General features: G+C 44.1%; 1 long non-coding RNA gene across 1 annotated transcript in view; it reads right to left on the reverse strand.

The window, feature by feature from the left end:
• LOC109320917 overlaps window positions 1–11,076 on the reverse strand; it is a 17,884-nt gene extending 6,808 nt beyond the window's left edge. The window contains exons 1-2 of the long non-coding RNA XR_002103875.1: window positions 11,065–11,076; window positions 9,084–9,088 (exon numbers count right to left, since the gene is read on the reverse strand). This is a non-coding gene — a long non-coding RNA (uncharacterized LOC109320917). The remainder of the gene's footprint in view (window positions 1–9,083; window positions 9,089–11,064) is intronic.
• Window positions 11,077–14,454: the final 3,378 nt, after the last annotated feature.

Below are 14,454 nucleotides of genomic sequence, written 5' to 3' on the forward strand. Positions count from 1 at the left end.
TGTTCCACTGAGTCTGTGGTATATTACTACCTCTAAACTCAAGGTCTCTGTGGAGATGAACAATTTTACTTAAATTAAATGTTCCCTCCAGGGGAAACTGCCGGCTAAAATCATCTCTGGTATACCAATTCTATTTGTCTAGAAACTTACAACTTTTATGGCCATAATGTGTGTACATGTACAATGCTGCAGTTCCTTTTGGCAGAGCTGGTATGTTTTTAGACTTTCCACTCCCCACATCTTTAAACTCAATTCACACAGGTCTTTCATAAAGGAATGGCTTATTCAGGGTGTCCGATCAGGTTGTGAGATTTGCTAGCGGCACAGAGATGCTGTGGCTAATGTTCAAAGACAAGACTCTACTGCAATAACAGCACATAATGCATTTACTCACGGTTAGACACGGCTCATTTATGAGGGTGGGGAAAGGGTAAACCTGTCCACCCGGTCACGAGGTTCCAGTTGGGCCCCCTTGCATTCAAAACTACCCTTCTGGACAGTCTTGGGGCAGCTGAACCCAACCTTAGTCTCAGACCTGGTCAGTGGCTCATATTTCTTAATTCATACTTTCGATTCACACAAGGGAATTTCTGCATTGAGGCACGAGGTTCAAGAGCATTTCTTTAGTCTCAGCCTTGGTCAATGCTTATCGTGGAAAACACTCACACTCTAAGAGTTCCCACCTTGCACCCTTGCTTTCAAAGAGCACATAGAACAAATCTGTTGTCTTCGGGGCAGCTACACAAGGTTTCCACTCCTGGCCTCAGAGAGACCTCACAGTTCTTTACAGAACTTAATTCAATTCACACAGGGAAATACTTTCATTGACAACAGCAACACAGAGTCTTTAACCTTAACTCTTTCTACTCACAGTTACTACTTACACAGTGGGTCTGACAGTTTTGGCAGAAAAAAGTTCGGCTAGGGTGACCCTCAAGCAATGAATCAGGAAGACACAGAGACAGCCTCTCAGTGAAAAGCCCCAATACAGATTTCAAAAGGTTTCTTACCTTGGTTTGGTGCCAGGGCTTCAGTGAAAAGATGTTTGTGTCCCAACTGATCACTCCGGGCGTCTCTATCTGAATCACGGCGCCAAATTGTGGAAGAAATCAAACTTTGTGTTGTGGTTGAATCAGAACTGACAAAGCCAGCTTTTCTTTAATTAGGGTTATACTGTGATCACAGGGAGAATTCCAGACAGCAAGGGGAATCACCCACTTGTCTGTTTCAAAGGAATCCTCCTACTCTCTAAGTTTTCAAGCATATTTATACTTAAGACAGATAAAGAGGGGGAAAAAAACGACCTTGGAGAAACCAAAACAAGTTTACTTAATTGGACATCTGTGCACACAGTAATAAGGCATGTAGGATTCCTTATCTCAGAACATGTAACTGAAATAAGCAGTATCAGCTCTTCTGATCTTTGTCTGTCTTCTAGTCAAATAGGCCAGAAGCCCGACTAAATTTACTACTACACCAGCCACATGTTAATTCAATTCACGGCATGAACAAGTAATAAATTTTGTGTAGTAACTTTGTGGCTGATTCCTATCATATCAACTGAATGTGCGGCCAGACTGGGGCTCCCAGGTGATCCCAAATTCTTCCTGCATTGGCAATCAGGTGCGATGGGAGCTGATGCTCAATCCCAAAGTCACCCCTCCCACACATGGCATGCAGGAAGAACAATTGTAAGGATCTCTTGTTAGTTCCCCTCATACCTTCAGTTGCATGTCTGTCAGGGACTAAAGAGCTAGCCCATTTAGCCACTAGATACCAAAAGTAATGGAGAAATACATACAGAGATTTTTTTCACAATTCTGAAAACCAAGAAATGCCCTTTTCCAAAATTCGCTATACTGGAATTGGTAGATAAATTACATCTACTAGCAAGCATTAAGATAACAGAACGTACAATACCAAGAATATGAAACTCAAGCATAGCTCCAAGGCATATGGAATAATTGAAAAAAAGCGGCAAATACAAATTTAATGGAGAAAATTACTCTATACAGAAGACATGGTAAGTATACTAAAATTATGTGTCATATCTTCTATTTTGATTTCTATGGCTTTCCACCATTCATGTCATTACTGAAAAAACATTCCATAGGTAATGTCTGTAACTAGCACACACGGATATCATTTACTGCTGTTGGGTCACTCCTGTACCAAAAGAGAGGAAAAAGAGAGGTTTAAAATCAAAATTAAATAGATCCCTCTATTTGCATTTATTTGTCTCCAATTTGTCTCTTTTGCACTAGTTTAAACTAGTAGTTCTCACCCAGGGTGAATAAGCCCCTTTCAAGGGAGTTGTAGTGCTGGGACTGCCAGACCTGCACAACCAGGTGGAACTGTATTTACTAAGCCAAACTGGGAACTGGTTGTGGGAGGAGCACCTGCTCTCACTGAAACCCTTCCCAGTTCAACATCACACAGCATCTCCCAGAAAAGGGCACACAAGGCAGGTAGAACTGCCACAAGGAGGAGCATGTGGGAATCAGACTACGAAGGACTATAACAACAGCAAGGTTCTTGCCACACCCACTTCCTAATATGGCTCTACAGGTGCAGTTCACCTCAGTGCAGTGGCATCACCCTGATTAAGAACCACTATCCTAAGGACAGGAGAATACACTGGCATGCTGACAGAGCAAAGCTTATGTTAAAAAAAAGAAAAGTATTTATTATGGCAAACCTTGTTGCCAGGCACATTATGCCTCCATTTTTTTTTTGAAGCATTCACACCCCTTACTTTCTGTAAAACCAAGAGTTAAAAATGTGTTATATGTGCTATGACAAATTAGGTCAATTTGAATTAAGTTAATTCCATATTTTACCTTTATTTCACTCACAACAACCTTGTTTATATCAATAGGAATCTCTTACAAAGATAAAAAGTAGAGCAGCACTTTGTTTTATATAGCTGTCTAGGTTTTGCTCCTATCTCAGTTAATGTGGTATAAATCAGAAGAAATTCCACTGCAACTACCGTATTTACTCAAATCCAAAATGGGTTTTTTTCCCTGCTATTCAACATGGAGAAAAAAGCCCCTTGTCTTGGATTTGAATATAAGGTAGGGCACCAGGCAATTGCTGTGGCTCTGGCTCCAGCCCCAACCCAGGCTTGGGCTTGAGGTCAGTCACAGTAGCAGAGGCTGCCTCCTGCAGCCTATGCCACAAGAGGCCTCTAGCCCCCTATCTGTTGCTATCTGGCTGGGTAGGGGCTGGAGTGGGGCCAGATCCAAAGATGTTACTGAAAATAAGCAGTGGTAACAGGAGGCGGCAAGTGGGTGAGGGCAGCGGCAGCAGGAGGGGAGTGGTCAGGCCACTTAACACACCTGCCACCTGGTCATCAGCCGCTGTATGTCCCGCTGCACTGGTGGGGAGAATAAATTTATGATGATTTCCCAATAATTATATTCTATACATGGAAAAGTATAACAAATTTATACATTTCCCATGTATAGAATCTAATTATTACAGGGTCATCTTAAATTTGAAGTCATCTTGGATTTGGGTAAATGCAGCAATTGAAAATTACTGTGTAACAGAAAAATCAAGTGGAGGTGTTTTGGGGTGAGGTTTTTGGTTTTTTTTAACATGAATGTAGACAGGACCAACAACAGTGCTGCTGCTGTACTGTACTCCCGTGGAAAATGAACAATGTTAAAAGATGAATGAACTCCTTCTTAAATATAGAGCTACCTGGTAAGCTAGGGCAGTTTAACAGTGGTTATTCAGCCAGGGTGCTGCCAAATTCAAAAGAGTTATGGAGGGGTACCCTGGCTCTAAAAAGGCTGAGAACCACTGGCTTAAACATATGATTCATTGAATCATAACTGATTAACTTTCAAGGGCAAATAAAATGTAAAAGTCATTGAATAAAAATTTTAAATGACCAGAGAGCCAAAAGAGCTGGAAATTGCTTGTAATTTCTAAAAAATGGTGCTTTCCTGCTTTTACTTATTTAGGGCAAAAAAAGAATGAATTGCTGTTGGGCTTAAAGGAAACTGTTTAGACTCATGTGGAGGCACAAAAAAGTAATTATGTAATGGAAGTTTCCCACTGTTCAGTGGTTGCTGTTCTGAGTCTGTTAAAATTATTTCCTTGATTTCCATTTTACATGAGGTTTGCTTACATTTCCATTATGTATGTTAACTTTTGGAGTCACTGCTCGGCTGTAGCTCAGATCTTTGCATCTAAAGTTAAGCATGTATAGATCAACATTGAGTTCTGTAATGTAGCACAGATTCCCTACCATTTATTCTGCTTTATAGAATATACTTCATGTTTCTTTCTTTGTAGCTTTAAATACATATCCAAGTTGATCTATCAGATCAAGCCAGCAAAACCATTAGCTCTTTATTTAGTTGCGTTTTAAGAGGCAGGTGTCAGTCAGTATACTTTTTGCCTCTCTCTCACAATTATTATTCAGTACTCTCAACTCTTCATAACAGCAATTAAATAAAATCCCTCATTTCAAGAAGCGTAAGCAAGCCTCAGTATCAAATTTTGAAATTTGTGTAGCTGATTTTTAGCTACGCGTACACTGGATTGTCAGGGGAAGAACCTAACAAAGACAACCAAAAAATTTTTACATGTGACCTAGATCATAGTCCTGCCTTTGATGATCTTTCAGATTGGGGCACAGAGCTAGCAGAGAAGGAGGGCTAAATGGTAGGGAAATCGCATCTTTTAGATGGCCATTTCTTATGTTCCTCATTTTGTCAGCCATTTGAAGAAGTATATAAGAACTCACATCCAAGTTAATCGTGGGAACATTTTTAGTCATTTGGTGTCAGGATAAAAGGCTGGCTTGCTTATACCGGCCTGTACTCCTACAAGTCAGGTGACAGGCGTAGGGTAAATCCCATGAACACTGGAATGGCATCTAGCACCTAACCTATACTAAGATATAGAACTAAAAGCTCTGGACATGTTGAAAATGCCTATATATCTTTAAAAACTTAACATTATAACTAGGACTGGGGATAGATTTCTTGTCACCAGCCTCCTGATTCAGATATACACAGCCTGGCAAACCTGATAATATGCCAAGTGACTTTTGCACAATTTCTTTCTTTTTCTATAGGATTTTGATCACAAAACAGAAATAAAACACAGAAAAGATTCATGCCATCTCCTGACTGAAGCGTTTGTACCAGAGCCCTTGCAACTGACTATCAAACTATAGAATTATCATCTTTGCCATACTCCCGTATCTGCCATGCTTCAGGGCATTTGCAAATCAATCCCTTCATCAAAGCCATGCTGTGTCCCTGTAAAGTTCTCAAAGTATTTATAACTTAGTCATAAATAAAACATACACACTAGAATACAAGAGTCAGCGAACTGACAGGGAAGTTAAAGAAGTAGTATAGCTACTACTTCTGAAGCCCTTCATCTTATCCTTCCTAGAGACTTATTTTCATTTGTAAATTTACTCATTCACTTTATCAGCCTAAAAAGTAACTACAGTGTTACCTGATAATATCTCTCTATGGAAGCTCCAGCACTTTCAGACATTCCTTCCCATGCTAGGACTTATTCTAAGACTCCTCTTAACTTTTTTTAACAGTATTTTTATTTTTATTTGAGCTTGCACTGACCAACAGCACAGGAAGCAAATGTTAATTGTATATATTTTGCTTTCTCTTTATTCTAGCTAAATCAATGTGTGTAAGCAAAGCAACCAGATGAGAAACAACCACACTGGTAATTAACATATTTCTTGAGCTCTGTGCACACGAACCTGGATACATGCAAGTCCCAAAATGGCAGCCATGACTAGCATGGGTTAAAAGCTGGAGGATGCCCATGTTTTAGCACAAGGCTGTCCCAGTTCAGGATAATCAGGGGCTGTACAGTGATGCTGGTGCCCAGCCCCCAGGGTGCACATTATGTGGCCCAGATGCTGCAGAGGTAGGTCCCCAGGATATCCACCCACATGGGCAGTACTGCAAGCAGTGCACAACCACCTGATATTCCTCCCCACCACCACCACTGCACAGGCAGCACACAGCTTCCCACCCCAGGCCTCCACTGCATGGGCAACAGTCAAAGAGACAGCTACAGGGGTCCACAGGCTGCCAGTTGGACAGCCCTGTTTTAGCTCATCTTAGTAGATATGGGGCTCACCTAGGGAGTGGGAGAACCAAGTTCTACACACCCTCTTGCCTGGGAAGGGGGCTAGAATCTGGAACTGTGCATGCTCACTAGTATTGCAGACACTTGTCCATCCATGCTACACATGGAACAGGATTGCAAAATGTGCCCAACTGCCAGTAAACTATTTGCACACAAAAACTGAAAATAAAATAGGATTTTGTCCATAGTAAAGACAGACAGGTTCCTCCATTTCTAGATCATCTGAAAATATCTCCGAAATGTCTCAATTATATTGAGCTGTGATTTCAACTTTATTTGGAGAATGAGAATGATCCACTCCTTCAAAATGGGTGTTACGTTTAGATCAAGTTCACCAAGGTTAGGTCAGTCTAAATGCCTGGGCACACAGGAATTCACAGGGCTTAAAATGCCGCAAAAAAGCATGTCAGATCTAAGTCAGTTCACATCAGGAGGTGAACTAACTTTAGATCAAACTGGGTTAACCTGGCTTAGAGGCACCTGCCTGTATCTGCAGCCCAACCCCAGAGCTGGGAGTCCAGGTCACTCACCCCAGCCCTGGGATGTGCTGTTCCTACCCCACAACCCTGATTAGCTATTTTTACTCCCCCTGATTACAACCCTCCAGACAGGGCAACACCCCATCTAAAGTTCCTGATTTGATAGTGGTTTAATTGTGCCTAATACATGCTGTAATTTTTCCATCTTTACACAAAAAAGAGGACCATACTCCATCCATATACCTTAGTTTTGGGTACTATATATCATATTCATATTCTTTTTGAAATATCATGTTGTGCCTAGTAGATATTTTATAGATAGTTTTATTTGAAAAAGAGCAATATCTTCCTACAAGCCCTCGTAAACATGATACATTTCAGTAAATAAAATGGTCATTTGAAAGATTATTTCCATATCTGCTTTGTTTTCTTTATAATACTAGTTGTAAAAATATGGAATTCCTTGCTTTGCATCACTACTGAATGTTGACCCTAGTGACAGTGCAGAGTAAATTCAATTCAAGCATTTTATGCCTACCTTAAAATTAATTTTCCCAAAGCAATTTATTTTTCATTTAAATGCAGCCAGACATTTCTGCTGCTTGTGTAGGTAAGGCGAAGGTTTGTTTTGTGCCTCATTGCTGAGTTGAAACTTACTTTCAAATTTTTGCCAGAAATGTGCTATGGGTTTTCCATTCAGAAACATGAGCCCAAATATCTTCTCTCCTGATTTTGGATCCTGTCACAGGTTCACCTGCAACACTTTTAAATCACTGGAATATAGTGAATTATTTTTAGTATGTTAGGAGATAACCCTCACCTGAAAGGGAACAATTTTCAATGCCACAAGGGTACTTAACACATGCTAATCCACAAGAAAGTACATCTGTTTGTATTTTAACGGTACTTACAGAGTATTAAATTGAACATGTGACACCACCCTTCTTAGTTAATGCAATTTATGTAGAAACAGTTGTAAATTGGTGGCTTAAACTACCAACTTCTGGGGGCTGGCTTCGCTCAGTAAAGAGCTCCTCATCAGGGCCTTCAAATAAAGAAACAGTTTTTGCACATGAAACCAACCAATAAACCACCAAACAAAACCCCTCAGCCCTGTTCTAGAAAGCATTAGGGACCCTGGGCTCTGGCCCCAGCACAGTAGCATATGGTTCTTCTACCTAGCGAGCTTGTTGGGTCACAGTTTGCCTTCTGCCTGCCAACTGCTCCTTCACCCAATTTCTCTTTCATTGCTATTTCCTTGGGATTTTAAGCTTTTAGTGGGACAGTCCCTCATTATCTAAATGCCCACAGCTGGGCTTCTTCAGTAAGGCTGCCTGTTCCCTCTTAAAGGGGCAGAACACCCAGTTTCAATAGTGCAGTTTCCATGGACTGGGATTAAATTAGTTGCTATGAAAACATAGTGTTCTTTCTGTGCTTTGGGATTACATTTCCATCCCGTTTAGATTCATACCTGTGGACTGGCATAAAGTCATCAAAAGGCCTGAAAAACTTGGAAGACTTCTGTGGAGCCTAGATTAAGTGCTGGGTTTGTAGCAGACCCTAAGAACAGGTCACCTTCTCCTAATTTCAGATTTCATAACAAATGTTTCTTAACTCCAAACAGTAGTGCTGGTTCTTTGAACCACTTCCTTCAAGTGGAAGTGACTAAATATTTTCTCTTTGTTTTTTCATAGATTCATAGATGTTTGGGTCAGAAGGGACCTTAGCAGATCATAGAGTTTGACCCCCTGCACTGGGCAGGAAAGAGCACTGGGGTCAGACAACTCCAGCCAAGTGCATGTCTAGCCTCCTCTTAAAGACGACCAAGGTAGCGAAGAGCACTACCTCCCTTGGAAGCCCATTCCAGATTTTGGCAACCCTTACCATAAAGTTCTTCCTAATGTCTAAATCTACTCCCCTTCACTTTGTGGCCATTGTTCCTAATTACTCCAAGGAGTGCCCTGGTAAACAGAGCATCTCCTATTTCTTGCTGTCTTTTCCCCTCCCTCCCCCCACAATGAATTTGTAGGTGGCCACAAGATTATCTCTCAGCCTTCTCTTGCTGAGACTGCAGAGATCCAGGGCTTCCCAGTCTCTCCTCATAGGGTTTTGCCTGCATGTCCCTTTGTAGCCTAGATAAAATGTAATAAAAATATATTTTTCTCCAAGCCATCTTGTGAATTATATTCACAATACCTGCTGTGAAGATCTTCACTTTCCAGTTAGAATTTTTTTCATAAATTCACTTCATGAGCACCTGCCTGTGTCCATATCACAACCCTGAAGCTAGGAGGGCCTGGCCACTCAGCTCAGCCTAAATAAATGTCTAAATACTGAGCCCTTTGAATAGAAAATGTCTAGCTAATAGTCATAGAGAATTCGTCAAGTATCATTTTTAATATTATAGTAGTAGCTCCATTCACATTTTTTAGATAAAGTTCTTTTTCTGGATACCTTTTCTTTTCTCTCTCTTTTTTTTTTTTTTTTTGGTAATACAAGCTTTTAAAAGGTAAACAAGTATATTGCTCAGAACATTACTTCCTGTATTTGTACAGGGTATTGCCATAAGCTTCCTGTGTGAGGTGTCCTTTCACTTAGGGCGATGCCTTTGAGTTTTGTGGCAACCATCTAAAACCATCTGTGGAGTTGATAGTCAGATAAATATGGAAAACTTGGCATCTATATAAGCATTTACATTTTTCACTGGCTTTATCAAGCCTCAGGAAATACTGTATTTATTCAAATCAACAACATGGTTTTTTTCCTCCCATCACCATAGGGAAATAAAAACTTCATCCTAGATTCAGGTACTGGCCCGGGGCAGGCAACTGTTTGAAGCCAAAGCTGAGCAGCTACCTCCCATGCATGGCTTGTGCAGGACAGAAGGGGATTCACAGCATGGAGAGTGCAGAGGAATATACACAGTTGAGGGGGAAAACATGGGGGAAACCATGCAACCTGTTTCCATCTCCCCCCAATTACCTACCCCTGCCCAGCCACTTCCCCGCCCACCATTTACCTTCAGGTCTCACTTTGAACCCAACCTGGCCCAGCCTGGAGCTGCAGCCACTCCTTCTATCTGGCCATGCTGGGCCACGGTCAGGGCTACCACTGCTGCTGACTGCTCTGGAACCAGAGCAGCCCACAAGTAAGAAACAGGGGCTTGCAGGCAGCAGAGGAAACAGGGAGTTGGGAAAACATGCAGTGGGAGGGAGGCATGAGGATGGGAGACAGGCAGCAGGGGGACAGACACAAGCATGGGAAGGCAAGGGTTGCGAGGACATGTGGTGGGGGAACAGGTCACAGGGTCCAAATGGCTGGGAGTACAGGCACCAAAAGGAAGGAAGTAGGAGACAGGCACACAAGGGGCAAAAGAAGAGGCAGGGAGAGGCAAGGGGCAGAGCTCTATAATTCCATGTATGGAATCTAATTTTTATGGGGTCATCTTAAATTCAAGTTATCTTGGATTCAGGTAAAATGGTAACTAATGGAGCTGAAATAAAATAGATTTGCCACTCGCAGAATCCATCATCCAGGAACTAAAATATGGCTACTAACTGGTAAAATTAAGATAAAACACAATAATATGCATGCACTAAATAAAAAGACAGTACTATGCCACAGTATCTCCAATACAGATACTCTTACACAAACCTGATTCATAGAATCATAGAAAATCAGGGTTGGAAGGGACCTCAGGAGGTCATCTAGTCCAACCCCCTATTCAAAGCAGGGCCATCCCCAACTATGTCATCCAAGTCAAAGCTTTGTCTAGTCAGGTCTTAAAAACCTCCAAAGGTGGAAATTCTACAACCTCTTTGGGTAACCTGTGTAACCTGTTCCAGTGCTTTACTAGCCCCCTCATGAGAAATTTTCCTAATACCTAACTCACAGGTGTACCAATATCGATGGCTGATTATTAACCAGCCATATTGGCTGATACCAATGCAATAGCTGATTTACAGAAATGCAGCTTGACAGCTTGGAGAGCAGCATCTGGCTAGTAAGTCTGTGGGGGGGGGAGTGGCATTGGGGAGGGAAGGGGTGGAAGGGGCAGATCAACACCCCCACGGTGAGGCAGGAAGTGGGGCGGGGCAGTGGCAGGGGCAGGCACTGCTCAGCCAGGGCAGTGAATGCAACCCCACTGGGAGTGGGATGGAGCCATGGCTGGCTTATCCAGGGGGAGCAGAGGGGGATGGCTTCCCACCACTGCACACAGCCCTGGAGGAAGCATGAGGGGCTTCGCCCCGCCCCAGATTTGTGCATAGGGAAAGGGCAGACTTCCTGCTGTGGGCTCAGGGCTGTACCAGGGCTGCTCTCAGGGCAGACGGGGGGCAGGGCAGGTGGTAGCAGTCCTGGGAGGGGTGGCTATGGCAGTTTTTGGGGTGACTATAGCCCACCCTGTGGTCACCCGTCCCAGCACTGCTGCCACCACCCACTCCACCCCTACCGGGAAGAGGCCAGCGCAGCCCCTGACCCAGAGCCTGCAGCAAGCAGCCTGCCCTTCCTCCAAGCACAAATCTGGGGGACACATGCCCCTCATGCCTCCCCCAGGGGTGCATGCAGTGGTGGGGAGCTGCCTACCTCCCTGCATCCCCCGGGACTACTCCTGCTCCTGGCCAGGTCATATTCACTGTCCCTGCCGCCTCCCTCCCTCACTGTGGGGGCCTCAAATCTGCCCTCCCCATACTTCTTCCCTCCCCCATGTCCCTTCCTTCCCACAGACTTACTGACCAGATGCTGCTCTCCAAGCTGCCTGGCTGCATATCTGGTCATGTGCATGCTGCAGCTTCACACATGCACATGGCATATATCAATGACATCATTGGGTACACTGGCCAAAAAAAGCCAATAATGTTAATTTTCCTTTTACGGGTGCTGATCTGATGTGCAACCAATATATTGATGCACCTCTAATCTAACTTAAACTTCTCTTGCTGCAACTTGAGACCATTGTTCCTTGTTCTACCATCTACCACCACTGACAACAATCTAGTTCTACCCTCTTTGGACTCCTTCAGGTAGGTAAAGGCTGATATCAAATCCCTCCCTCACTGCTCTCTTCTGCAGACTAAATAAACCCAGTTCCCTCAGCCTGTCTTCATAAGTCCATTTTCATTGCCCTCCACTGAACTCAGTTTGTCTATAATCTTTCTATAGTGGGGGGCCCAAAACTGGACACAGTATTCCAGATGTGGCCTCAGTGCTGAATAGAGGGAAAGAATCACTTCTGTTGATCCGCTGGCAATGCTCCTACTAATGCAGCCCAGTATGCCATTACCCTTCTTCGCAACAAGGGCACACTGTTGGCTCATATCCGGCTTATTGTCCACTGTGACCCTCAGGTCTTTTTCTGCACAGCTGTTGCTTAGCCACTCAGTCCCCAGCCTGTACTGATGCATGGGACTGTTAAGTCCTATGTGCAGGACCCTGATATTCTCTTTATTGAACCTCATGGCTGTATCTACGTGAGCAGGAGCATGTGTTTGTGGCAGCACAAATAGTAGCAGCACAAATTTATACTGCTGCTCCATGTGGTGCAGGGGGGGCTGGCTAGGGCACAGGGTACCTCAGTGTGGGACTAGCTGGCAGGCAGCCCCCATGCTGAGGCATCCTGTGCCCCAGCCAGCTGGGGAGTAACACATGGCTACATTCTGCTCCATCCCCATGCAATGCAGAGCACCCCTGCTGAGGCACCCCATGGCCCAGCCAGCCACTCACCTGATGGCTAGGGTGCAGTGTGCCTTGAGATGGGGGAGCAGCAAAACTGGTTGCTCCTCCATCTTGAAGCACAGTGAGCCCCAGCCACCTATGTGCCTCAGCATGGGGTTTCCACAGTGCACAGATAATACAGGGAAGCAGGCAAGCTAAAACACACACTGCATGTGTAACCCAAGTGGTACGCCAAGATGTACCCCATCTCCAATTGAAGGAATCAGAGCACGTGCCCAAGCACTGTGGGAGGTGTAGGGACCCTCCTTCCCTATCAAGCAGAGCCAGGTCCCCAGTGGGGACTTAACCATACACCTTTTAATGTGAGAAACAGTGGTGGGAACATAACGTATATAAACCAGGGGGTATAGGGGACACTACAATACCTCAAAGGGACAGGATTCAATAAAGGTTAGGCATTCACATTTGTAGACATATTCATCTAGTTAACAAAAGACAGATTTAGCAAAATGTAAAATGCAAACAACACAATAAACAATAGTGCTTCTAATATACAATGCACAAAATACAAAACACCAAGCAACAAGAGATATGGTTACCCGAACGGGGGAAAAGGGAAACACAATGACCCCCTCCACTTCAACAAGAATTTTCCCCTGTCACTTCACTCACTCCTGCTTGACCCAGCTAGAACTTGAACTCCAATCTCCCACATGGTAGACAGAAACTCTACCACACAGCCATCACTGCTGGGCCTGCTCCAGGCTGCTAGGGCTTTTGACCTTCTGGAAGCCTTTGCCTTACATCGAGCTGGTCTGCCTCTTCCTGGAGAAACTAGAAGCAGAGCTGGGAGCCTCTCAAGTCGCTGCACAGCTTTCTGCTGGAGCCAGGCAGGGAACCTCTCCTACTGGCTGTAGCCTCTTGCTGGGGACTCTGGAGTCCAGCAGGTAGCCTCTCCTGCCAGCCATGCTGCTGAGAGTTCAACTGCTACCGGTGGGTCCTGCTCCTCTAAGCTCTTCTGGGACAACTGCTCCTGCTCTGCTGGCCCAGTTCTTGCAAGCTCCTTGAAACTCCTTCCTCATCATCCCTTATAGGTCTCCTCCGAGTCAGCTGCACTGCCCCTTTTATCCCCCTCCAGGTGACCCAAGGGGCCAATCAGGGGACGTGGAGGATGAGTCTCTGGGGCCTGATTGGTGAGGAAAGGGAATCCCAAGCCCTCCAATCATTTTTTACATTTTCAAAACCCTTGGGCCAAATCACTACCAGCTAGCCTGTCACACATGTTAAACTGCACAGTAGAGCTGTGCAAAATTTCGCCGGCCATTTCGTTTTGACACTGTTTTGACTCATTTTGAGGTCGAAACAGCAAAATCAAAACAAAACAAAGGACTTCGATACAGCTTCAAAACAAAATGAAGTTAGTCAAAATGTTCTGAAAGTTGAAACGTTTTGACCATAGCACTGGGGATGCAAGTCAATCCCAGCTGGGCTGATTTCCCATCCCTGGCACTAGATTGGGCAGGGGGTTGGGAGTCAGGCCATCCCGATCCAGCACCAGGGATGGGGAGTCAGCCCAGTTGGGCTGACTTCCTGTCCCTGGTGGAACTAATGAAACATCCAGAGTTGAAACAGTCTGTTTCGACAAAGCAAAATGGAAGAGCTTTTAAATCAAAATGAAATTCAATACGAAACACTGTTCCATTGAAACCCTGAAATGTGACCCAAACTCAAACGGCTATTCTATTTTCTTCTCCCAGCCCTGTGGCTCCCGACCTGATCTTTTGCTCTACTTCCTTCCCAAGCTGCTTCTTTTTTTCCTGCTTCCTGCCCTATCATCCCTGCAGGACCTCCTGCTCTTCTTTCTGCTTCTTGCCCTATGTACCACCATGCTGGCCACCCCCGCCCCAATCTACCATGTGCCACAAACAGAAGCTGTCCATGCTACATGTTAGATACCCATGGCCTAGTAAATCTGGACCTAGAGCCTCAACTGATATAAATCAACATAGCTATATATTCACATATTATATGTACTTTTTTTTTTTAAGAAAATAGAAATTTACCATCTCAATTGAAGATGCCTCTGACAGTCACTGTGGAAAGCAATGCTTTTGAATCTCTGTAAATAAAGCAATACAACATACCAAGTGTA

This window comes from Crocodylus porosus, unplaced genomic scaffold (assembly GCF_001723895.1).
Source record: "Crocodylus porosus isolate Cpor-Errol unplaced genomic scaffold, CroPor_comp1, whole genome shotgun sequence".
Lineage (NCBI taxonomy): Eukaryota > Metazoa > Chordata > Crocodylia > Crocodylidae > Crocodylus > Crocodylus porosus.